Genomic DNA, 26,679 nt, shown 5'->3' with positions numbered 1-26,679 from the left:
TATTCATTAGATTCATTAGATCATATTCATCTGATAGCTAAAACTTTGTAACCATTTTACCAACTTTTTTCTATTTCTTCCATCTTGCAGCCCCTGGTAATTACTTTTCTATTCTATTTATATGAGTTTGACTTTTTTTTTTTTTTGTAGATTCCACATATAAGTGATATGCAGTATATGTCTTTCTTCATGTGGCTTACTTCACTTGGTATAATGCCTACAAGTCCATCCATGCTGCAATTAGCAGGATTTCCTTCTTTCTCATGGCTGAATGATATTCCATTTTATGTGTCTGCCATGTCTTCTTGATGCATTCATCTGCTGATGGACACTAGGGTTGTTTCCATACCATGTCTACTATTGTAAGGAATTCTGCAATGAACATAGCTTGCATATTTCTTTTCAAGGTGTTGTTTTCATTTCCTTTGGGTATATACCCAGAATTAGGATTACTGAGAACATTCCATTTTATAAGAGAATCTACAGACTGTTCTTGAGAGGGAGGAATTAGTCATGGTGCACCTTCAAAGACTGGGAAAAAGGTGGTATCCTGTCTTTTAGATTTAATGATTCACTTAAGGGGGAGCTCTGTTCACCGCACATGCACCTCACACAGTCTAAATGTGGCCATGACAGAAGTTAGAAGTACAAAGAGAAAATCCATCAAAAACACTCTGGCTTATTTTACTGTAACTATCAGTAATGATGCATCATTTAAAAAATAAAAATTCCTAGGACAAATCATGTGGGTCATTATATAATAGCAACATACCAGGGCTTTCTGGGGCAAAGAGCACACACAGTTGCCCTATTTATGACCATGTATAAGTATAGCAGATTCTATACCTGGGCATTCCTACCAACGTGCATGACTTTTAGCTGACTAAGGTCATTCTTCACTCATTCCTTTTCCTGAATTGATTTCTGTAGGTATTGTATATCTTTAATTTCCACCTTTTAAAAACCCTGGTTTTCATTATTTCTTTGAGCAGGTCTGTAAGAGCCTTGTCAGCCTCAAGGCTGACCTGTTATTCAAACCTCATAGTAATAAACAGACAGCCTGGTTTCCCAGCCAACAAAGATGCATACATTGAATGTTTTCGAATATTAATATTGTTGAGCACCTCCTGGGGCTCACAGGCATACATACAGAAGACATCTCCAGGTTCTTAAACACATTCCTGAAGGTCCAAATTCCTTCATTAGCATACTGCAAAACTTACAGAATTTCATATGAAGATGACTCTTTATTTAGAAAATGGACTTTGCAGTGATTGAGAAAAAAAAAAAAAAGCAACAAAAAACGAAGAGCTTCATCTGAGCCAAATAATCAAGATATTTTCCCCTTGTATCCAACAACATCATCCACATGGTGCTTAAGTCCATTAAATTTTCTTAAGTCTCAGAAATAGTGAGTGGACTGCATTTACACATTCATCATCCGAGGATGTAGTGCCAGAGAATCACAACTGTCTTGTACATTGCACAGGGCTGATTTCTTGATGCTAACAGAAAAAGTCTGGTATTTGAGGAAATGCCTCCACGGGAGACACCGATACATTCTTCTTTCTTCCATTTCAAATCTTTAATACTGCATAAGCCTACTGCTGCTTAAATGGTAGAGACAAAAGGTAATGATAACCAACTCACGTGGAAGAGATTGATTTACTTGTCGTATGTTGGGTTACCTGCCTGGATCCTGTAACTGGCAGGATGGAGCTCCTCTCTCTCCACGTGGCAGGGACTGCAGAGAAAAGGACGGTTTCCCAGAATTTAATAGGATCCTTACAAGGCACAGTTTCAGAGCCTGTACTGCAGGCTTCCTTTAGTTTTTGCTTATGCTTTGGGATAAACAGTTTGTTTTTCGTTGAAAATTGTTTTATTTTGGGTGTCCAGAACTTTTCCAGGACTGGAGTTTTGTTGTATTCCCCACTTTATTTACCTAAAATAGCTTTCATCTTCTTCTTTCCTTTCTCCCTTCCTCCCTTTTCCCCCTTTCTATTTTCCTTACTTCTTTCTTTTCTCTCTCTCTCTCTCTTGCTCTTTCTCTGTCTTCCACTATTACCAATGATATTCCTGCTCCTTTCAGGCATAAGAATTAATTGAATCATAGCCTCTTATCTTAGATTCACAGTTATGGGGAGAGCCAGGGCAGGGAGGTAAGAAATGGCATTCACCTAATAGAACCATAAGATTTGGTAAATATTTTGTTACTATTATCCATGCCCTCAATTAATTTAGAATACCATAGCTGTACTTCTTCTAAAATATGAATATGAAGGTTAATAATAGCACATTTCTTTTCTTCTTTTTCCGCTGAGTATCATGAGAATCCTGTTAGACACTTGTTTGAGGATGAGGGGGGCAGCGGGAAAGGGAGAAATAGAATCTTAGCAGGTTCCATGCTCAACATGGAGCCTGACCTGGGGCTTGATCTCATGACCTTGAAATCATGATTTGAGCTAAAACTGAGAGTCTGATGCATAACCAACTGAGTCCCCCAGGTACCCCTAAAGACATGGAGTTCTAAGAGTCCTCAGGGCAACTGTGGATGAAAAAAAAATTATTATTTTTTTTAATAGTGGTGGTTTCACTCTCACTTTTAAGTGGTATCTAATTATTGCTATAATTTATAGCTGTGCATTGCTCTATACTGAGCATTTCTCTTTAATGGAAGTTGCATATCCCTATCTCAAATAATAATTGAATAAAGAAAAGCATACAGTTGATTTTATAAAGATTTTTTAAAAAATTTTTCTACCGCCCCCTTTTAAATTTCATTTATTTATCTTTAAGCTCTATGTGGGGCTTGAACTCATGACTCCCAGATCAAGAGTCGCATGCTCTATCAACTGAGCCAGCCAGGTGCCCCTTCATGAAGATTTTTTTCAACATATTAAGTATATTTTCCAATTTAAGAAAACAAGTTTTAAGGATTGAATTATTAGGTGTATCAAATGTCGCCTGGGGGAAATTAATAAAGAATATATCACAAGAAGAAATCTTGCTTGGGCAACACAGCCCTGATTTGAATGCTCTATTTCCTACAGAACTCCTCATGGGACTGACCTAGGGAAGTCTGTGATAAGTAACCACAGCTTCGTTGAGGTTGCCATTTCTCTTATTTGCAAACCCTCAGAGAGATATCCTAGACTCCCAAGGACCCAGTGGGCTGTTCCAGAAGATGATGACTGTGCTAATGTATTATCCTGGTGTTCTTTTTCCACATTTTCACTTCCATCTGAACTTTCCCATTGACTAACAAATTCTTCTAGAGCAGGGACAACAACTTTGGATGGTTTTATACCACTTTTTTTTTTTTTTTAAGATATATTTATTTATTTGAGAGAGAGAGAGAGGGAGAGAGAGTGCAAGCAAGTCAGGGGTGGGAGGTAGAGGGTGAGAGAGAATCCTGAAGCAGATTCCCAGCTGAATGTGGAGCCAGATGTGGGGGTCAATCCCAAGACCCTGAGATCATGACCTGAACCAGAGTCAAGAGTTAGCTGCTTAACTGACCGTGGCACCCAGGCACCCCTTATATCACTTTTGATACTTTCCAAAGAGAACACTGAAAACAATGTAAGGTATTCAATATTCAGGCAAAAATCCTTGTTTCACTTGTGCACTCCCTTTCCTATTTCTAGCTTTACTCTTCCACCCCCTCCTATCTCAGGAATTGTCAAAATTTATTATTTAAAAGTCTAAGTCAAAATTTTACCAGCTGAGCTATCAAAAAAATGCTGAATATCTAACTTTGTTAAAAGTCTAAAAATTTTTCAAAAAAATCATATAATACAACTGCTTTCCATTTAACGAGGTGTGTTAAATCACCCACATGATAGAGAGCTGTTGAAGAGTTTGCAGTTGTGAGGAATTCTCTTTCAATTTGCTTAAAAGTGGCATCAGACTTATTTTGCTGCTTTAAAAAGTTGGCAATAAGTGATATTTGATTTAAAAAAAAACTTGTAAGCAATCTCATTTTCTTCAGAAAATAATAATTGTCTTGAAATTCAATTTAATGCTATAATTATACTCAGTATGCTTTATTTGAAATCGTAGACACAATAAAAATAAAGATTTCACTTTCATACACTCATTATTTCTTATTTTAAAAAATAAAAGAAAGGCTTGCCCTCCACCCCCCCCAAATATAATGAAGCTATTACAGAAGAAATGGAGTAATCAATTTCTAATATATAACACCATGGCAATAAAATGAGCTATAATTTAAATAAAGTCATCTTCTGTTGGGTTGGCAAAATGCATAGAAAGCATTTTACTAGCCTTCCATTTCTCTCACAGTCAGAAAGCTGAGGCTAATGAAAAGGCTGAGGTTAATAACAATCCCATTTCATTCTACCATTTATGCTCCCAACACATAAGGCTATGTTTTGATAAAGTCTTTTCACTTCTTGCAAACAAAGTTTCAAAGTAACTTTTAGAAATTAATCCATTTTCCCAGGAGAGAAAGTAGTATGATTTGTTTGAGAAAGAAATAGTCCAAGTTCACTTGGTTTGATCTGTACCACTGAGTGGAGCATGTCCATTAATTTTTGGAATCTCTGAATCTCAGTTCTATAATCTGAAGATGAGAAGTTTTGAGTGTCAAACAATAGTACATGTGGCTAAAAATACAGTGCATCCCGAATGAGGCTGCCCCGGAGCTCGTGTGTAATGAGTTTAGGGCCATGTTGTAGTTGTTTTTTTTTTTTTTTTTAAATATATATTTTTTTAAGATTTTATTTATTTGTCAGAGAGAGAGAGAGAGCACGGAGCACAGGCAGACAGAGTGGCAGGCAGAGGCTGAGGGAGAAGCAGGCTTCCTGCTGAGCAAGGAGCCCGATGTGGGACTCGATCCCAGGACGCTGGGATCATGACCCGAGCCGAAGGAGCTGTTTAACCAACTGAGCCACCCAGTAGATAAGAGATTATCATCATTTTATAAACATTCTATGACTTTTTCAGCATATTTCCAGCATTGTAAAACTCTGCTTCTCATAAGCTCTCAGTTGCCTGTTTCTCCCATGCTCTTGGAAAATTACCTTACCTTCTCTATAGACTATATATTATTCCGTTAGGAGGTGACTAAAGGACCCTCATCTTAATCTCACCATATTTTTTTCCCTTTGGCATCTATTTGATGAGTCTTCTTTCTAAAAACAAAGAAACAAAACAAAACAAAACAAAACAAAAAACCCTAAACCCAAACCAAACCAAAAACAAACCCTAACAATCAGAATGGGGTAAGTGGGAAGAATAAATATTTGGGAGCCTGCTGAACTTGTGTGACTTTGAGCCAAGAACTGAACCTTGTAAACTTCAGTTTTTTCATCCTTAAAATGAGCATAATGACACCTATGTCACCAGATTGTTCTGAGATGCCACATAACCACATGTACTGAACTGGGTAGCCTATAGTTGGGAATGAATAGTAGCTTTTATGAAAATAAATTGTTCACTCTTCTTTTTTTTTTTTAAGTGCAAAGTTTCCCTTTCCTTCTTATTTCTTTCTTCTGCATCTTAAATCTCTCACCCCTGGTTTCTTCCTTATGGCTTCTCATTATACATAGGCTTCCCTCCATCCTCCCAAACAACTCCCTCCCCATGTGATCTGACCTCTCAAAGCCATCAGCCTGTTTTGCTGTTCACTTCTCTAGCATGTCAACAGCCATTGTCTCCATTTCTGCTTTCCCATTTTCTTCTAATTCCCTGCAATTTGTTTTCCTTGCACAGAACACCTCAGAAAACAGCACTTTCAAACATTTCAAACAACCTATTAAATGCCAAATTAGATGACCTTTTCTCTGTCCTCTGTCTCCTTAATATCTGCACAATTGACACTGGGAACACTTGCCTACTGGGAGTGATCATCTTTCATCAGGAATAAGTAACTCCCCTTGGAACCTGTGGTTATCCCAGACAGTGCAAAATGTATATATATTTCATTACAGTTGCAATTTCTGTCAAAAAAGGTTTTAGAGAGGAAGTGACTATGCATTTTAGAATGGAGTGTGTGCAGGATTGGTACTGTCATTTCTTATGTGATTTAACTCCTCCTGTTAATAAAAATAATAAGCCCATTTTCCTTGAGAAATTATAGAATACAGCAGCATATAGATTTTTTCTAACTTTATCTCTTCTTCTGGTCTTACCATATGGTCTTAATTCATTAAGTAAAATACTTAGCTCGAGAAATTTGAAACTCTGAACTTCGCTTAGTAATAAATTTTCTCTTCTCCCTAGATTAGGCGGCTACATTACTTCACCTTGTCCTTTTCCTCTCCCAGTTAACCCAATGGAGCTTCAGCTGGTGCAACACAAGGAGGGAGGAGGGCAGAGTGGGGGGAAAGTCACACTTGAAACTCTGCCAGTGAGCAGCACAGAAATCCTCTCCAGCTCCATCACCAATTAATCAGCCGTTCTCTCACCTTCTAGACCATCTGCTCTAGAGCCACTCAGCCACTAGCTCCTGAACTGAAAAGAAAAGACAGCAGATTCTCTCTTGGTCCCCTGGGAACCAGCCCAAGCTCTCTAAGCCTCCTGCCAAGTAGGAGGCTGAACTGCCCTCCGAAGGGAACGAGTGGGGCACAACTCAGCCACAGCTCCCTCCCGAGAAGTCTTGCTGCTGGTGTTGTCCTGCCTCACTGCTCAGACCTGGTTTCCTATCGGTGGCCTGGATGAGGAGTGCAATAGTGGGGGAAATGCTGCTTACAAACTGCCTTTGAAAATCTGCATCTGTTGGCAAGGGATCTCACTTTGGAACTTCAATATCATTGCATCTTGGCACCAAGCAAAGTCTTTACGTTTTAAAATCTATGACACATACATACATATACTGTGGCCATTCCTTTACTGTTAGTACGTTCTTACGGTTTTCTCTGCAAGGATATTGAGGCTCAGAGATGTTCAGGATCTTGCTCAAGTACGCAACTAGAGTAAGCTGTGCAACTGGGATTTGACACTAAGTCTGTCTGAGGGCAAAGCCCATGTTTATATGCTACATATGTGTCTCTTTCCTGGATTTATGTGGTATCTCCCGGCTCATCAGAAAATGCCCCATGTTCTGGGGCAGTAAAGCTTCAGGAAAAGATATAAATATTTCCCAGTTTCTGTTTAGATACTACTACATCTGCAGGATAGGACCATGGATGTTGATGATTTCACAGGAAATCTGTAAACACAGGTGGTTACAAACTTACTTCAACTTTATACACAAGGAAGAAGGGTGAACAGACGTGGCTTCTGCCCCCAACAGGTTGTGGACCTCTGGATTACCCTTTCAATCATTTACTCAACTCTTCAATAGATTAACTGAGCACTCTGCCACAGTAATAAACAAGAAAGAAAAGCCTTTCTCATTGAGCTTATTATTCTGCTAGGAGAAATGAATTCATATAAGAGGATTTCAGGCTATAACAAGTTAGAGATCTGTAAATCAAGATAAGTGGGTATTATGTGTTGTTAAAGAAAGGGCTCTATGATAGTTAATTTGAGCTCATACCTGGAGAAGGAGAAGGAGCCAGTCATGTGAAAAGTCAAGCGAAGACTCTGTCAAGGCTGATTCTAGCAGTTGTTGGATGGTGAGTTCAGGGCTCTGAGCTATGGATGGTCTTCAGTGGACCCTGTCTATGAGGCACATAGGTGGGTCACTGCCTTGGCTCCCATTCATTTTCCATGTAGCTTCCGTCCAAAGCATCTGAGGGGGCAAAAGTGTCAACAGGTTTCGTTTACCTGTTCATTTCAATCCTGTCACATCACTCCAACCACTTTGCTAAAATGTGTAAATATAATGCCTACCCTTCTCCATTACTTCATTTTATAATCCCCACAAGAGTTTTCAAGGCACGTGTTTTATCTCCTTGTTTCATAATGAAATCTGATGTTCAAAGGGCAGAATGACAGATTTTCTCTGATTTGATTTGTGTTCCATTTGCTCACTGTTTCACAGGTAATACCTGAATGGAGATTTTTTTACATATTGTGAAGGACAGAATTCTAAGATAGCCTCCAGGATCCTGGACCCTGGTGTAAACACATCTTCTTCTCATAACTCAATAAACATTCATCTAGGTTCTGCTATGAAAGAAATTTGCAGATGTAATTCAGGTTCCAAATCAATTGAGCTTAGGATAGGGAGGTGATTTCAGTGGGTCTGACCTAATCCCATGAATGTTTTAAGAGAGTTTTTTTCTGGCTGGTCACAGAGAGGAAGCCAGAGAAATGTACTCTGTCTTGCCTAGAAGAAAGCAAACATTCATGGCATGAACTGCCTGTGGAACAAATCATGGACAAGAACCTGATGGCTGCCTCTCCTGTTTAGGACCTGACAGCCTGTGGCAGGAAAATGAAATGTCCACTCTATGGCTGGAAAGAAACAAATCCTGTCCCAAACCAGTGGACATGGAAAAGAACCCAAGCCCCAGGTGAGTACCTCAAGGTAACACCTTGATTTCGGCCAGGTGAGAGCTGAAGCAGAAAATCTAGCCCCAATGTGCCCAGGCTTCTGCCCATAACCGTGAGGGGATACTGTACGTTTGTATTGTTTTAAGCCACTATTTGTGGTAATTAGTTACATAGCAATAGGAAACTAATAAACATATGCTATTAACAGATGATACAAAGGGAACTGTTGTGTCTTTAGGGAGGGGTTTCTGCACAAATTTCTGGCCCAGGAATCAGTCAGATGGCCAAAGAGTTGTTGGAAATTACAGACGAAATCAATGATGTGATAATGACCTGTGGACAGCACATGGAATCCTTTCAGACTTATGCTTTATGTTTTTATACTTTCTTTATTACCACAAATATCTAAATTCAAATAAGGTCACTTTATCTTAGATAACATTATTATTCCTAATGCTTATTCCCACAAAAAATACCCTTGTTATTAGGAATGCACTATTCTTAGAACACACTTATACGTTCTCAAGTTCATGGCTCTTTTTAAACATGAAAAAAAGTAACATTCACTGCCTTCACCAGCAGAATGCTTACATTCACCATATAAAAGATAATATGGGGGAGCATAAACAGATTTCTTACAACCTGCAGAATTATTTAAAAAAGCAAGTAAAAATAATAAATAATTCTGAGTGAAGGAGAACCATGAAAAACTTACTAATTCCCCATATCTTATTAGCTATATATATGTGTGTGTGTGTGTGTGTGTGTGTGTATGTATATATATATATACGTATATATACATATATATGTATATACGTATATATATACACATATATGAAGAATATGAAATGCAGTTTGGCAAAGATACAGTTTATTTGATCAGTGGTGGATACCAGCCTCAGATGGAAAAACTACATATTTCACTGGACAGTCATTTAAATATACTTAGGGCATGATTGAAATGCTATGTGGAAAGTGTATCTTACCCCAATTTTCATTTATGAGCAACTATAAGGAGCTTACCAGTGTCTCCACAGGAGGTGAAAATATACTGTTAGTGACAGGAAATAGGGCTGCTCTGGAGGTTTTCCTTGTGAGTTTCAGTAGCAGGAGAGTATAAGGAGTATAACTCCAAGTTGGTAAGCAGCTGTGAAATGAAGCACATCATCTCTGTAATGTTCAGCTGCGCCTTGTCCACACAAAGAAAAGCAAGCACATCTTTGGTAATCGTCTGGCTAACCTGACCAAGGAAGTGAGCCAAACCAGATAAGTCAAGCTCCAAATGAATTACTTCCAGGGCAAATTGTACAGCAAGTTCATCAAGCTTGATCAGAACAGATATACTTATTGTGAAATGTAGATTTAAAACATCGATAATAAAATATCTGAAGTGTATTTCTGAGATCATTCAGTACAGTCTCTATGTTGACGAATGTGGAAAACCTCCAGAACCTGATCGTGCACTTAAGATTTCCCCCAGTCCTTGAAGGTGATATCACGTAGAAGACCAAATGCTAAATGTAAAGCCTTATTCAAATTTAAACTTTACTTCTATATATTCGAACTGGTTCATTTTCTCTGACAGTGCACTTACACATTTTAGTATTGCACTTTGCTGAAAAGTGCCTTGGGATGTGTTTGCGTCAAAGGTGCTGTAGAAGTTTATTTGTATTGTACTCAAAGTGAATGCATTCTCTCCAGATTGCAAGCACAATCAATAAGATGAATGAGTTTCTCGAACTCTTTTAGCGCCTTGTCTATAATAGTCCCATTACCAAGTCACCATGTAACCTGGCAACTTTTCATCTAGGGTGGCCTCAGGACTGAATAAGCAAGAAGAAAATAGAGCCACTTGCCTTGGCACTTCACGTTATACTTGATGCTCTTGGCGGGCTGTGATTGAACGTGGGTCTTAACTGCACGCTCCTCTTAAAATGTCTTTTCTAAAAACTTTCTGCCTTTAAAAAACACTCCCACATTACAGCGGAAAGGCTTGCGTGGTAGCAAATGGCAAAGATGAACTTGAAAACCTTTAGGATTGCCTCTGCATTTCCAAACCAGTTCACTCTGGTTCCTTTCTACCTGGACACTTTGTGCAGTGTTTAGGTTGCCAACAATAATGGATCAGTGTAATCTGACGCACTAGAATGATTTCCCCAGACACTTAAAACTTCCCTTCATATAAAATTTCAAGCCCAAATATTCTCCTGCCATGAAGAAAAACAACATGGACTCTACACTATGATTTGTGAGCTACTGATACACAATACTGACCAAATGGGTCAGGATGAGCAAGTTAATCCCTGAGTTTACACAAACTATATTTAAAAGGGAAAATTATCTTCACTCTAACAATCAAATACGGGCCCAAATGGCATTAATTGATCTTTTCAGATGTCACATTGGTGGAGTAAACTTAATTGGGCCATGGTCACTGGTGTGCACATCAACACATTGAGACAGCCTTAATCTGGTATTCATGGATTAGTTTTATGGCATCTGTAATCCCCTTAAAACTACATGCAAATGTTTGTATTTATGGGCAAGTGAGGATTTTCCTGGGAGTGGAGTATTTTGTTACATCAATTTTTTTTTAAACATTTTATTTATTTGACAAAGAAAGAGAGAAAGAAAGAACACAAGCAGGGAGGAGAGGCATGAGGGAGAAGCAGGCTCTCTGATGAGGAGAGAGTCCAGCATGGGGTTCAATCCCAGGACCCTAGATTCATGACCTGAGCCAAAGGCAGATGCTTAACTGACTAAACCACCTAGACGTCCCTACATCAAATTTTCAAGGAGTACCATTGAGTGGCTAATTTTTTTTTCAATTTTTCATGAATATAAGCACAGACATAAATAAACTATTTTAACAAATGAGGTAACATCTCCAGCCTTCTTTTCTTGTCCAGCCCCCACCCCAACTCAATTTTTCTCTATGTCATCCTCCCCTATCCCTAATGATTCTCCTGGGTAGCTAATGATAACAACTCAATGTGTATTATTCTGTACTTATCTCAGTACTCACATTACCTCATATAAAATTTGAATATTTGTATATACAAGTATATATGCATATATTTGTATTTATAGATAGTTTCGTAAATTCTTTTTAACAATTGTATTATAACAACTTGTATGATACACTATTTCATTTTTTTATTCAATAATTTGTAATGAAATCCTTCTAAGTCAGTGGATGTGGAAACAAATTTATTCTTTCTATTGATAGCATGGTGTTTAAGGCAAGGATGCGACATCATTTATTCAATGATTTCCTTTTTTTCCACCTGCCTCTCTATTAGTATAAACAATGCTTCGATAAACATCTTTGCAAGTGTATCTTTATCAGTTGTTACTTTCATTATTATGGCAAAGATTCCTAGAAACAACACTGCTAAGAGAAAAGGCATGTTTTAAATTTTAATAGATGCTTTCAGGTATAAAGATAACAGCACATTTCCACCAGCATTATATGAGAATGCCCCCTCACCTTCCTATAGTAAGTTTAGAGGTCTCTTTAAATTTTTGTGCGCCTGGGGTCTAGAAAGTAATATTTCATTTTTAATCAGATTAATTTAATTTGCATTTCTGACTACTAGTGGGCTTAAGCACCTTTTAAATATCCACTAGCCATTTGAAATTATCTTTTTTAGGACTTTCCTAGTCACACCCTTTGCCCATTTTCTTATTAGCTTCCTTGGCTTTTTTTTTTAATTTAAGATTTTATTTATTTATTTATTTGTCAGAGAGAGAGAGAGTGCACACAAGGAGGCAGAGTGGCAGGCAGAGGCGGAGAGAAGCAGGCTCCCCGCTGAGCAATGAGCCTCATGCGGGACTCGATCCCAGGACCACGGGACCATGATCTGAGCCGAAGGCAGCGGCTCAACCGACTGAGCCACCCAGGCGTCCCGCTTCCTTGGCTTTTTTGTATCGATTTTAGAGATCTTTATATAATATAGCTTATTTATCATTTAAGTATCATCTGCAGGAAAAACATTATTTTCTAAATTTTTCACGTTTTATAGTATCATTTGCTATAATGGTATTATTTGAAATTGTAATTAAATATATCTATGTTTTATTTTCATCTGATCTTTTTTCTTAGAAGTGTTTCCCAATCTCTAGAGTGCTTTCATAGCAAATCTGTAGGATTAAATTCTCTGCAATCTTTTACAGCAAATACTTGCAGAGTGAAAGTAGATCTGGGATACTTTCACCTATTTATCACAAAAGCTTAATCTGTTTGTAAAATGTACCATTTAATTAAGAATTTTAATAACTTGCAAAAAGTTTTACCCTAAATTTATTACCAGAGCCAAAATTTACTTTAAAAATTTCCTTATACATTGTGGTATCTCTCTTAGGATACCACCCTTGTTGTCTGGCATTTCAAAGCCTACTGAGCATCATTATTATCATCTTCTTTGCTCTTTCCCTGTGGTTAGCCATCCCTGGTCTCAGTGAATACATCTATCACCCTTCTGGGGGTGTAGTTTAAAAAGTACATTTTGTGGGAAACCTGTGTGGCTCAGTCAGTTGAGTGGCCCACTCATGATTTCAACTCTGGTCATGATCTCAGGGTCCTGAGATGGAGCCTGGTGTTGGGCACTGCACTCAGTGGGAAGTCTGCTTGAGATTCTCTCCCTCTGCCCCTCCCCCTGCTCTCTCTCAAATACATAAGTAAATAAATAAATATCTTTTTTTAAAAAAAGAAAGCATATTTAGTATCTTTACTTTGTATTTACATATGAATGTAATTTTGTTGTGTAGAAAAAAAACATTTCTAGCCTCATAAATACAAGCTTCCAGAGATTCTTACAAATCCAGTGTTATTATTCAATATCCTATTCATTCATTTAATAAATACTGTTTAACCTTGCATTATTTATCTTCAAATTTTTTTGTTATCCTTATAACTCTTTGGATCCATCTAGGAATTTACGTATGTCTGCATCTTCCGTTCACAATTGAGATTTTTTTTTTGCTCCTAATATATGAGATCCCTTGTGTAAAACTAAAAGCAAAGTTAACATTTTCTTTAAGTGTTGAACAACAGCAACAACAAAAATTCAGTAAATCTCGTCTCATAATCTTTATAGAATCACAAATATTGATAATCTCATTTTGCTTTGTTTGGGGCTCGTAAATTAGAGATATGGGAAAGAGGAAGTTGCTGAGAAAATGAAAACTTGTCAGAAATGTAGCCACAGAGGATATAAGTAGGAATGTTACGAGACTGATTATTGAAACTTTGTCTGAGAAAGTCAAAGAAGGAAGTTAAGGTATTTGATGCTCAGGTTCTCTGAAGACTTAAACACCAGATAAACAAACACTAGCTGGTTTCAGACCCTTTTAATGGGAAGTTCAGGAAGCTGTGTAACCGGAGGGCTCATGCTTGTGTCGTCAAGTGTGTCTACAAATGCGATACCCTAATATTTAATGTTCACATTATAATAATTCCAAAGCCAAGGGCAATTTGATTTCTGGATGCTTCCCTGACCATGTAAAATAGTACTTTGTGGAAATTTCCAAAGATTTGGAATGCATGTGCACTACATGCATTCACAGATCACCCATTTGGTATCGTCACTGTGGTAAGAGTCATGGATCTTTTTCTCCTGCTGGGATGCCTGTGGATGTTGCTCATTGTTCACCAAGTGCCTATAGGAGCATCATCACCACTGTCACATCTCATGAGGACACCAAGGCCCATGCCAAGAGTTCTCAAGGGTATCCTCCCCACCCCATGTTTCCAAAGCTGCTGTTCCTCGACTGCAGCTTTGACTATAGCTTTGACCTCGGCTATGACTGAATCTTTCCTATGGTGGTAGGCAGGGAGACCGTACTGTTGGGTGCTACACTGGTGGCTGGGCAAATACCCAGCTGGACTCAAGGTCAGAACCCCATGATGGCTCTGATCATATGCAAAATTTTAGCGTGACCCTTATGTTTAGATTTCCTATTACCATTGGCTTAAAAACATAAACTCTTCACTTGAACAATCAATCGTTTTTAGGGGCTGGGCCATCATAAGTGTGTTAAATAACATACATGTCTCCTAATAATCACAAGAACAGTACCAGCAACAACTTGCTTGGATGCAGCTGAAGCCTATTACATAGATGATTTCTCCTCCATTCTTAGCTGAGCCGTTTTTCTCCTTGGAGCCACAGATATCGGCTGCTTTGCATTTGCATTACTAAATAACTCATTCAACTGGTTTCCCAGAACAAAGGAACAGTGTGTCTCCTGATTTTTCTTCTTTAACCTTTGGCAAACAGAGCATGACTGTTTTCATTTTTCTTCTTCTTCTCCTAACACCATTCAAGTTTCAAAGAAGCTCAAAGTGCCATGGACTTCTTTATACACCTTAGAATCTCCCTCCTCTGGAGGAAAGCTCTCTCAAGCTATAACCTGGGATATCCCCTGGAAAGGTGGCTGGGGAAGATGACTATCTTATCTCCCTTTAAATGAGTGAAACATAAAACACTGAGAATGAAATCCAGTAACAGTCAGTGCTCAAGCAACATATAGCCCTTATTCATCTTGCTCAATTTGATCTTATTTTTAAAATTTTTTCATTTAACTTATTTTAAAGATTTTATTTATTAAGAGAGGGAGAGAAAGAGAGAGCATGAAAGAAGAGAGAGGGGCAGAGGAAGAAGGAGAGAGAGAATCTCAAGCAGACTCCATGCTGAGCATGGAGCCAACTAGGGGCTTGATCTCACGACTCTGAGATCATGACCTGAGCTGAAATCAAGAGCCAGGAACTTAACCAGTTGGGCCCCCCAGGCACCTCTCATCTTACTCTATTTTAGAGAGCCCTACCACATCCTATCACATCCTTGCCATTCTACCGTGTAAGTAGAGTGATGGGATCCAGCTCAAGTCCTGGCTCTGGAGATGCAATAGGGCTGACCAGTTCTAGCATCTGAATGTCACTATATTTTTTACCTTACTCCAGAAACTATTAGAAAGAGCTATTCAGTCACTAGGGAGTGCCTGCAGCTGGGCAGGGATCATGCAGTTTACACTTTTAGTCAGGCTGTCTGTCCAGACCACATATGTTTATGGGGCCTGGGTTGGAGGATGGGTCAGGAATCCAGGTTCAGATAGACATAATGATCCTAGAGAGAGTATTGTGTCACAGTTCAGCAATAAGGATAAGGTACAGAGGCCCAGTCCCTTGCACTGGTTGATTGCAAAGAGCAAGAGCAGAACTCCAAGTGACACTGACTGTTTCCAAGGTCAGCTCTGCCTATTCCTTGATGTGTGACCTTATACAAGACATGTGATCTCAGTTTCTTCTTTGGTAAAGAGAGGATACAAATAGTACCACTTTAGAGGGTTGGCCTAAGAATTAAATATATCTTACATATGCAACATATTTTAGGACTGTGCCTGAAATATTGTAAGCTATAAACACGTGTTCACTTGTTAACCGTCATAGGGTCTTGAGGAAAGGTGGGGGCACAGCATGGGAGAGCTACCAGGACTGCTCATAGAGATCAAGGACTCTGCAAGAGAAAGGGAGCTGGGGGGCCGTGGAGCTTGGTAGAAGCCCTGGAGTTGGGGAGGGTGAATTCACAGCGGTGACACAGTGAGCGGCGCATTTCCTGCCTCAATCTCATTTACTTGAGGAAAATCCTTATGTACTCGTCAGGTTTCTCCAGAAAATCAGACCCAATACAGAGATATGCATAAGAGGGATATATTACAGACATTGGCTCATGCCGTTATGGAAGTCAACAAGCATCATTATCTGCTGTCTGCAAACTAAAGAACTGGGAAAGCTGGTGGTGTAATTCAGTCTGAGGCTGAAGGCCTGGGACTGGGAAGGAAGAGGCCAATGGTTCAAATTCTGATGGGAGTAAGAAAGCCCAACAAGGCCAACAATACCCAGGAGCACTGAAGTGGGAATGCAGGAAAAGACAGCAGTCTCTGCTCAAGCAGAGAGAGGGAATTCACCCTTTCTCTGCCTTTCAGTTCTATTTGGGCCCTCAACAGACTAGAAAATGCCCACTCACACTGACGACCATCTGCTTCACTCAGCTCACCAGCTGAAATGCTAATCCCTTCTAGAAACACCCTCACAGACACACCCAAAAATGTTTTTACCAGCTCTTTGGGCATCCCTTAGTCCTGTCAAGTTGACACAAAATTAAGCATCACAAGTCTTTAGTTCAAGTCTTTGCTAGCATGAACCAAGGCCCTCTCAGAGAGACCTCTGCTCCCTATCTGAAATTCCCATCAGCCCTGCCCCCACCTCCTGCAGTTCCGATTTCCTATCTCTGCTTTACTTTGTGTTCTTCTTAGCATCTGTCACTAATACTAAATAGTGTCACTAAAACACTATAGATGTTACCTATTTTTTTTATTTTTTTTATTTTAATAAATATATAATGTATTTTTATCCCCAGGGGTACAGGTCTGTGAATTGCTAGGTTTACACATTTCACAGCACTCATCATAGCACATACCCTCCCCAATGTCCATATCCCCACCACCCTCTCCCGTCCCCCCTCCCCCCAACAACCCTCAGTCTGTTTTCTGAGATTGAGTCTTTCATGGTTTGTCTCCCTCCCAATCCCATCTTTTCATTTTTTCTTTTCCTAGCTTCCCCCCGAACCCCCCACATTGCATCTCCACTTCCTCATATCAAAGAGATTTTGATGTTTGTTCCCTTTGCCATATTAGGGAAATTCTCTCCAATAATTGTCTCCAATATACCTTCTGCTCCCCTCTCTCTTTCTTCTTCTTCTGGAATCCCAATTATTCTAATGTTGTGTCATCTTATGGTGTCACTTATCTCTCGAATTCTCTCCTCGTGGTCCAGTATTTGTCTCTCTTTTGCTCAGCTTTTTTATTCTCTGTCATTTGGTCTTCTATGTCACTAATTCTTTCTTCTGCCTCATTTATCCTAGCAGTGAGAGCTTCCATTTTTGATTGCACCTCATTAATAGCTTTTTTGATTTCAACTTGGTTGGATTTTAGTTCTTTTATTTCTCCAGAAAGGGCTTTTATCTCTCTGGAGAGGGTTTCTCTAATATCTTCTATGCCTTTTTCGAGCCCGGCTAGAACCTTGAGAATCGTCATTCTGAACTCTAGATCTGTCATGTTACCAATGTCCGTATTGATTAGGTCTCCAGCCTTCGGTACTGCCTCTTGTTCTTTTTTTTGTGGTGAGTTTTTCGCCTTGTCATTTTGTCCAGATAAGATTTGCTTTCTCCTCCTCTAGAATTCTGCTTTTTTTGGTGAGTGAAGTTGGTCTTGGCTGGGTTTCTTGTTGATCTTCTGGGGGAGGGACCTGTTGTGGTGATTCTCAAGTGTCTTTGCCGCAGGTGGAATTGCACTGCCCTTGCCAGGGGCCGTGCTAAGTAATCTGCTCGGGTTTGCTTTCAGGAGCTTTTGTTCCCTGAGCGCTTTCCGTAGAGGACGGGAATGAAGATGGTGGCCTCCCAATCTCTCGGCCCGGAGGAGCCGAGAGCTTGGGGTTCCGCTCCTCAGTGCGCCCTCAGAGAAAAGTGCCCAACTGCCCCGCCTCCCTGGCCTGTGGTCGTGCCTTGAGGAAAGCAGTCAATTGCTGGAACCTGGAGAAAAGTGCCCAGTTGCTTCCGTCTCTGTGGCCTCCGGCCGCGCTCCGAGCCCACCCAGCCTGTGACCGGCACGAGGTAACCCCGGCTGAGAGCTCACGCCTCGGCTTTGTCGCTGTAGCCGGCTTCCCCACTCTAATACCTGCAAGCTTTGCGGCACTCAGATGCCCCTGGTCCTTCTGTGACCCCGCGGGACCTGGGGTTAGGCTGACCCCGCCTGGGTTTCCCCCTGGTTTAGCTTCTGGAGCGATGTCTCTCCGTGAGGCAGACTTTTTAAAGTCCCGATTTTGTGCTCCGTTGCTCCGCCGCTTGCCGGGAGCCGGCCCCTCCCCCTGCGGTCTATCTTCCTGTCGCTTTGGATTCACTTCTCCGCAGGTCCTACCTTTCAGAAAGTGGTCGATTTTCTGTTTCTAGAATTGTTGCTCTTCTTCTCTTCGATTTCCCGTTGGATTTGTAGGTGTTCGCAATGGTTAGATAAGCTGTCTAGCTGATCTCCTGCTACCTGATGTCGTCTCAGCCTGTTACTTCTCCGCCATCTTGACTCCTCCCTCCTAGATGTTACCTATTTGACATGCTCAATTATTTATTTTTAAGTAATCTCTACACCCAACATGGGGCTCAAACTCATGACCCCAAGATCAAGAGTCGCATGCTCTACAGACTGAGCCAGCTGGGCACCTACCTAGTTGACACAAACTCCACAGGGATAGGACTTTTAATGTTTCATTCATAGTTTTGTTACCGTTTTCCTCAGCACATATAATAGACTCTGACACAGAGTATGTGCTTAGTATGTATTAGTTAAATTAACGACTAAATGATTAGTGAATCATGGCAGGACCGAGTCTTAATATGGAGGCACAACTATGGATCTAGCTGGAAGGAAGAGGGGAAGGGGAAATTAAGATAAAGTCACTGTTTTATTGGGAGTGCATATATGTCAACTGGAAAAATGAAATTTCTGCCTACTAAATCGTGTATCTTCTCAGCTCACCCAGAATTAAACTAGCTAGTCTTCTCAGTCATAAGCCAAGATTTTGAATATTTGAATATTAATTACTCAATTGCAGCTGTGATATCTTTAGACATATCTTTTAAAGATTTATTTATTTATTTGAGAGAGGGAGAGGGAGGGAGCATGAGCAGGGTGGAGAGCAGAGGAAATAAGAATCCTCAGGCAGACTCCTGGCGGGGGGGGGGGTGAGGGGTGGGGGGGCACAACAATTACAGTGGGTCTCAATGCAAGGACCTGAGATCATGACCTGAGAAGAAGTCAAGAGTACGATACTTAACCACTGAGCCACCCAGGTGCCCCTGTCTCTAGATATTGAAACTGAAATGTTAAGCTTTCAAATTTAAATTTGAAAATGGTGTGGATATCACAGGGGTTTACATTCTAAATGGAATATGGTATAGAGGAAATTGAGTCTCTTAATGATTAATCACATACATGCCACCAATTATCTTCTTTTAGAAAATGTGCACATTCCCTCCTACATTCTAAGCCTTATGGGGGCAAGAGCTATCTCTTGGAACCCCAGCACCTAGTGTAAGTCAGTGTCTGCTATATAGGAGGTGACTGAAATTATTTGATTTACTGATATGCAAATTTTAATGAGTAATTCAATTTACGTGGTACTTTGAAAAGACAGAAATGTTTTTTCATAGCAGGCTATTAATGGTAAAAGCACTGGATTAGCGATCAGAAAGAAGACTTTTGTTCTAGTTGAACAAATTGTAAGAAGCTGGCTAAATTCTTTAATCTCTTCAAAACTTTTATAAATATGTATGTGGTTTAAATGAACCATAAAATTATGGTTTGTAATTTAGAATGGAAAACATCACTTATTTTTTTCCTTTAAATGAATCAGAAGGTAAGTGACCTGAAGCATCAAAAATTACTATTTTGTTACATAAATGGTGTTTTAAAAGAATCCATTAAATAGTTTACTCTATTTATCTATAAAGTAGTAATAATTTCTGCTTTACCTATAGAGTATAAATAAAATGATATAAATTTTGCAAGCTGGAAAATGCTCTTAAAAAGTAGCTAATTATGTTGTATTTAAACTTTATTTCTCTAATAATAAGTACAATTACAGAAGTTTTGGTTTAATATCTTCTCAAGTTTTTTGTTTTGTTTTGTTTTTAATAGTTTGCCTTTACAGCTTTCAGGTTATCACTGAGGTGTTTTTTTTTTTTTTTCTCTTTTCTTTTTGTAGAGTTCACATAAAATTTTGATGAACTCTCTGTGTAATTCATGTTTTATTGTCTCTTAGGTTATTATAGTTAAATACTTCAGGTCAACATTTTATAGGATACACTTATTCCAAGTAAATAACTCAGTAGGAAGCTCATTTCTGCATATTTCTTTACTGCTTGCTTATATACTGTGACAAATGCCCTTTCAAGAGATTAACAGCATTGAATATTTAAAATCTTAGGCGAGGTGAGAGAAAATTAGTTTGATCCACAGATTTTGAATATTTAATAAAGCATTAATGAAGAAACCAACCAACCAAATAAAAAATATCCGATTTATTATTTTGACAGATCCCAAACCAAAGAACTTATTCTAAATAGCTACAATCTTTTTATGTGCATCATTATGGCTAAAAGTATGCCAGTAATTCCATTAAAAACCCTATTTCCAGAGAGATTCTATTTGGTAATAAAAATTAATTCTAGTTTGAGAGTTTTTTTTTAATGTTGCTATAATATACTACAAAATTATTGTTCCTAAAATTCATATGACTCTAGAGAATACTCTAACATCCAGCATCCCCCTCCCCTGCCAACAGTGGGGTAGACAAGTGACCAGATATATATATATATATGTATATATATATATATATATATATATATATATAAAGATTTTATTTATTTATTTGACAGAGATCACAAGTAGGCAGAGAGGCAGGCAGAGAGAGGAAGTGAAGCAGGCTCCCTGCTGAGCAGAGAGCCCGATGTGGGGCTCAATTCCAGGACCCTGGGATCATAACCTGAGCCGAAGGCAGAGGCTTTAACCCATTGAGCCACCCAGGTGCCCCGACGAGAGATATTTTTAAAATTTTCTTTTCTTTACATCTCTATAAAATATTTAATAATCAATGATATTGTTTGCTACACCTGGGCATATAAAAGTACTTGGTATGCTTTCTTAAAGTTAAGAACCTGATAATAATTACTTTTCTGACTCAATCATATTCATATGAATACATCCAAATGTTAACATAATCCATTTATGTTCAGCATCACATTTTGGATAACCAGGAGATACTATTTCAAGTTTAGCTATTTCTGATCCAAATCCCTGCCTAATTGTGTGCATATAGTAGTAAGAGTAATGCTAGTTCCTGTAACAACAGCACTAACAACAAAATCTACACATTAATAGTTTATTTAATGCTTATGGAACAGTCCTGGATGGGGGACAGTCAATGGGAAAGCCATCTTCCATATACTTGCTTAGGGAGCCATAAGAGACTGGAAGAGATTGTCATGGTTAGCATATGTCTTCCAAGATTGTTCTACTTGACTTTCTGGAATCTGGAAGAAGAAAATAGCATGGAAGAGTACACAGGAGAGTTTTATTTTGCACTCAAATTTCACTGACCAGAACTCCTATCAGCAAGGGAGACTGAGAAATAATAGTCTAGTTTCTTGCTAAGGAAAAAAACACGAAAACAGAGTTTGAAGAACCGTTTTTCGCTTCTGCCACAGCCTGTGTTCATAGCATTGAGGACAAAGTAATGTAGCTTCATTTAAACTTTTAATGTAAACTAAAGGTCGCTGTGTTTCCTATCTATTTTCTATAAATCATTATCTACCTTGGGCAAATGGATGTATAGTCCAAACTTAGGTAAGGTTGGATTAATGAAGAGGTTTACTTAAATTATCTCATTTACTTATTTGAAAATATATTCAAAATTAACCTTTTTCCTAGGAATACTGATTTAAAAATTAAAGTTACCATGACTGAATGCCTATCTTTGAAAAACTAACTTAGGACTCATTTCAGCAACCCTTCCAATACTAATTATTCTCTCATTGATCTGAGCCATATACAGTAATTGGTCACTGGTACACCAGCCCGTCACATTCAATCTCTTAGAGATCAGTCTTCGTTTTACGTTAGAGGTTTTTAAATTGAGTAGAATAAAAAATCATGTGGATTGGCATAATAACCCCTAATTAATAAAATATGAAACCAATAAGGTCACCATTCTCTAGTTAAAAATATCATAGATGGTTATGAAATGGCCTTGTCAAGTAGATTCTTTCATGAATCGTGTCTCCAATGGTCTTACTAAAACAAATCCTTATCTTTAGCGAATGCATTAAGACTACAGACAGATTTTGGGAGCCATGGAAGCTGTTCCCTTTGCTGCCCAAACCTGGGTGTCAGCATGATTCCTTAACCTGTTCTGTAACATTAATGACTGACCTGTCACTCAGCACAAGGACGGATAGGGAGTTTACGGTCCGGTGAAGGGACACACACATATAAGACCTCTATCCTCTCCCACTGCAGTGGCAGCAGCATGAAATTCCCTGCAAAGAGAAAACTAAGTGGAAGTGTGCTGTTTAGACATATCAGTAGAATTAAAAATCAAAACATGAATAGAGGTGTTAGTGGAAATGACATGGAAGTTTGCCTGGGGAGAAAAAGAAAAAAAAAATTTAAGACTTGGGCCTATGTGTACTTAGAAATACCCTGTTCTAAGTTTACCAACCAAGTCAAGTTTGTATTGATTTAGGTAAAAAAATGGATATTCACCATAGGCAGAACCAATTTTTCAGGTCCTAAATTATAAATCCTAAGTAAAATTATAACAGGGATTTCTGTTCTTCTTAAAGCTCTGCTACACAGCTCATCTCTCTCCCTAGCACACATGTTAAGTTCTGCAGAGAAGAATTCTCTGTGATTCGGAACCCTGCTCATCATGAGCAACAGTCATAGCCATAGTTAAGAGAGTAGCCTGACTGGGGGGCACCTGGGCGGTGGCTCAGTAGTTAAGCGCCTGCTTTCGGCTCAGGTCATGATCCCAGGGTCCTGGGATGGAGCCCTGGATCAGGTTCCCTGCCCAGTGGAAGGCCTGCTTCTCCCTCTCCCACTCCCCTTGCTTCTGTTCCCTCTCTCACTGTGTCTCTCTCTGTTAAATAAATAAAAAATATTTATTAAAAAAAAAAAAAAGAGTGAGGGGCACTTGGGTGGCTCAGTGAGTTGGGCCTCTGCCTTTGGCTCCGGTCATGATCTTGGGGTCCTGGGATCAAGCCCTGCATCAGGCTCCCTGCTCAGCGGGGAGCCTGCTTCCTCCTCTCTCTCTGCCTGCTGCTCTGCCTACTTGCGATCTCCGTCTGTCAAATTAATTAATTAATTAATTAAAAAAAAAGACTCTTAAAAAAAAAAAAGAGGGGCCTGACTACAGACATACTTGAGGACCAACTAAACTGGTAATAAGACTGGGCTTCTTATTATTCATATTATCTTCACAGCTTGGTGGAAACAGATGACCAATGAGGGCTCAAGACTACCTCTTTTCCTTTCTCCTTTGTCTCCATATGGCACTCTCCAGGCTGATTTTTATCAGCGACCATCTATATTCCACATTTTTCCCCCCACATTCCACATTTTTTCGCTATTGTATCTTGTCAGAACTTATTTCTTCTATATCCCATAGCTTGACACTTGTGAGAGAATAAATAACTTATCACAGCCACAGTAGTATAGTTGTATAATAAAGGATACCTTAGGAAACACAAATTTTTAGTGCCCAAAGTGGCTCCACTAGTAGAGATCTTAGAAAACATGGGCTACCGGTAGTGAAAATAACTGTGGGAAGGAGACCACATTTTAGTGCCTTGTGATGGGCAGATTTTAAGAGGGTGATCCCCACCTGCTGGCATTCATGTGCAATTCTTTCCGCTTGAGAGCTGACTGAAATTAGTAAACCCATTCTAACCCACAAGATATTGAAAAACAGATGGAATGCTACTTATGAGATGAGATTATAGAAGTGTGATTTCCAACTTGCTGGCAGATTTTTCTCTTTGGCCTGCTTGGATTGCATGTTTTGATGAAGACAATTGCCTCGGAGGAGAAACTCACAAGGCAAGGAACTGAGAGTTGCTCTGGCCAACAGCCAGTAAGGAATGGCAGCCTCAGTCTAACAGCCCACAGACACCGAATGCGGCCAAAAAACCATGGAGTGACTGTGGAAGAGAACCTGTCAGTAGTTGGGCCTGAAGATGAAACCACAGACCCTGGGTCAACATTTCGATTGCAGCCCTTCAAGGAACCAAGAAGAGGACACAGGTAAGTCATGCCCATATTCCTGACACATGGAAAGACTGAGATAATAAATGTGTGTTGTTTTAGGCTGCTAAATCTGGGGGTAACTTATTGTATAGCCATTGATAACTAATACCTGCTTTAAACTGTATCATACATACTTTGCTCACTTGGAAGTGATGTCCTAAAAGTGGGCACTGTATCATTTTTATTTGGTGTAATTGATGCATAACAGTAATATTGTTTAATTAAGTGAATAAACAAAAATAATTGCATATGTGAAACCTCTGGTCTTCAGTCCCTTGAGCTGTGCAGCTTGGAACGGAAGTGCATACTTGGAGTCTTCCTTTGTTTGGCAGGGAAGGGTATCAGTGATCCCATTAAACTGGTAAAACTAAAGGAAGATGGCCAAGTGACCTGATGTGTCCTCGCAACAATTCCTATCAGGGGCCACTGCCAGATTCCCCGAGAAGACATTCTGCATATTAGTATCATTATGGAACTTTCCACACATGGATATTTTTCATCCTTTAGTTTTTATAGATTTAACTTTCTTTTACAGATGACTATGCTTTAGAATTTAGAAGCACATTATGTGGTGGTATATGTCAGTGTTTTTTCTGCTTAATTACATATTAATTATAAAGCTTTATTATTCTATAAATGCACTATGTTTTGCTTTGTAGCAAAAGAACTATAATACACAAATGCGCAATAAATTTGCCGAAGTAAAAACTGGGATATATGCTTGTGTTACTTCGTGTTTATTATTAAGTGGTTAAATTATCAGGCCCACTCTGCTGATTTTGATAGAATGCCCAAGTTGATAATAATGAATAATAATGACAAAAATCAATTGCAAGACTTTATGGCTTGCCAAATGATGGGAGCTCTTGATATTTTGAAAAGAGAATATGCAGGAATAAAAGCAAATTCAAACTGATGTGTTTGCTTTCAGCATGAAGAATATGAATTAGAAAAATCCGGAGGTGGAGAAACCTGGAGGTTCTGCCTGTGTCTGAGATTAATGTTTATTCAGCAATAAACCACTTTATTGTAAACCATATGTCTGGAGGAATTTAGAGATTCACTGATTTTCCATGCAATGTCTTGATATATGGGCATCATAAATTTCTGAGGGCTTCTATTAGTCAGAAGCATTTTGCAGTTGTTTTAAAATACGTTATGAACAAAGACAATAAAAAAATAAACAGAACTTAGGAGTAAGATTGCCAATAATTATTGGCCATCAAGAAATTGACTTATTTCCTAAAACAGTTATAATCTAGGATAGATAAGAAATGCAGGCTGCAACCAGGATAGAATAGTACCTTGCCTAGGGGAGTAATGATTATTATTAATATTAGTCTCATAAGATATAGGTCTAAATCCCACTGCTTAATTGGGAAGTCTAATCTAATTGATTGTTACTTCCTTATTAAGCCAATAGATAAATATCATCTTAACCCGGAAGGATCACTGAAGAATACTGCAGTTTTTAGATTGAAGAGAAGTTTGTCTATACTTGTTTCTTTACCTTGATTTCTAGACATACACTGATGAATCAATACATGTTTGCCAATTCCAAGGGTGACAAAATAATGCAAAAATGTGAAATGAAGAGATGATTAAAAGTAATTACATAGGTGTCTCAATAAAACATCCTATGTATCCCTACCATATAAAGTTCTTCAGTTTTAGATTAAATTAGCCTTATTACTTCTTCACTTGATTGTTCTGTGTATGAAGACATAGGAGGAAGGTATTTTCATCCAGTTCAACCTCAAGGTGCAATTCTTCTGTTTACATGTAACATATCTCATAGCCACATGCTAGTTATTCATAAGGTCTCTATTAAATTCCTATGAAATGCCATGTGATTCCTAAACTAAATGAAATATACTGTGAAACTTATTTTATCTTTCTCATTTCTATGACTACAAAATTCCAACTCTCTATGTTTCTCTCAGGAAATATTCATAGTATTCATAGTTAGCTATTTTAAAAGAATAGCACAGCCCCTCGAGACTTTCAATCGATATTTTTTAGTTATAAAGTTTCCTAGAATGAAATCCTTCACTAATAGAAAATGTTTTCAGGATATTATACCAAGTTACGTGAACATAAATTTCACCGTTGAAACCTAGTGGTGGAAGGGGCCCCAGAAAGTATCCAACTAAACTCCCTCATGTTTCAGAGAAAGAAACTAAACCTCAGTAATATAAAGTGTATTTCCTTAGGACACATCGCCAGGTAAAAAGCTAATGCATTTAAAATGAAAATCTAAAATGCTACCTTTTTTTGGGCTTATTTATTATTGTCATTTTTAACAATTTCCTGCCTCCTCTTTGCCTTTGTCTACACAAGCATTTTATAACAAGAACACAT

The sequence above is a fragment of the Martes martes genome (genome assembly GCF_963455335.1).
Source record: "Martes martes genome assembly, chromosome: 2".
Taxonomy (NCBI): Eukaryota; Metazoa; Chordata; class Mammalia; order Carnivora; family Mustelidae; genus Martes; species Martes martes.
Note: the sequence above shows the minus strand (reverse complement) of the source record.